This window comes from Salvelinus alpinus, chromosome 20, assembly GCF_045679555.1.
Source record: "Salvelinus alpinus chromosome 20, SLU_Salpinus.1, whole genome shotgun sequence".
Lineage (NCBI taxonomy): Eukaryota > Metazoa > Chordata > Actinopteri > Salmoniformes > Salmonidae > Salvelinus > Salvelinus alpinus.
In genome coordinates this window covers 32,545,443-32,546,564 of record NC_092105.1, presented here as the reverse complement: position 1 = coordinate 32,546,564, position 1,122 = coordinate 32,545,443, and positions in this window count along the sequence as shown.

Genomic DNA, 1,122 nt, shown 5'->3' with positions numbered 1-1,122 from the left:
TGGAATTATGCACGTTCAAACCATGATAAAGCAGATGAGAACATGCGATTATGGTGCAGCACATGCAGCCTACAAAGTTACAAGTATTGGCTAGCGAATTTGATTTTAATTTTGAAATAGAATAGGGCCTATTTGTATAATTAGTAGGCTGATGCATATATACCTTTCATAATATTTTCCCTAATGTTATTAGCCTACCTCCTCTTTCTCTCTCTATTGCTACTTCATTCCTTCTTTGCTTTCAACAGATAAATGAAACAAGTTTTGTTGTCCTTAATAATATAGGACAAGAATTATAGAAGGCGTTCACATATCTTCATGAAGATTGAGTCGTTATGGGTCTGAATAAATAACTGCTATAGCCTACCGCCATCATGCGTTCGCTCTTGTTTCAAACTACCAGTGAGTTCTATTGGCTACTGTATTTAAAAAAGAGCTTGCGTCCCTCTTCGAATAGTCTATTGGTAAAAAATAATGTCCAGCAAGCTATTCCAGTCTAGCTTTTCCTGCATGGGACTCCAAGAGCTAAGGAGTGTTGCTTAAGGAGGCCAGCAAGACAGAGGCTATAAATTATAAGCTTATTATGCATAATCCATCCTTAATTAGCTAAATATAAGGCTAATACTTCATTGAATGTATTACCTGAAAGAGGTATGCTAGGGACAGGATTATCTATTTTGGATGCAATTTTAATGGAGTTGATGGAGAGAAAGAAAGAATGTGAGTTTGCTCGAGCGTGCACTGATTTAAAGCAACGATATTCATTCGAGTGATAGGCTGTTTTAAAACTCTGCAGCGGCAATAAAAAATATACACTTTACAATTAAAAACCAAGGTGGGGGGACAAAATGGCGCCGTAGAGAGAACACTGTTTCAGCGAGCTCCCGTGGCATTCGTAAATTTATATTCTTTCATTAATCTCCTAGCTTGAAAAAGTGGTAGAATTGGCTAAATAAGTTATCCTGCAATGAGTCTTGACGGTTATTTCTCAAAAATCTCCGACAACATGCCCAGCAGAGCTACTAAGAACTCGACCAAAACCACCATCCCTGTAGATGTGCAGGAGGAGCTAGCTTACGTTAGCGAGGCTAGCACCGTTGCGGATCCAGGCACAATGGACCT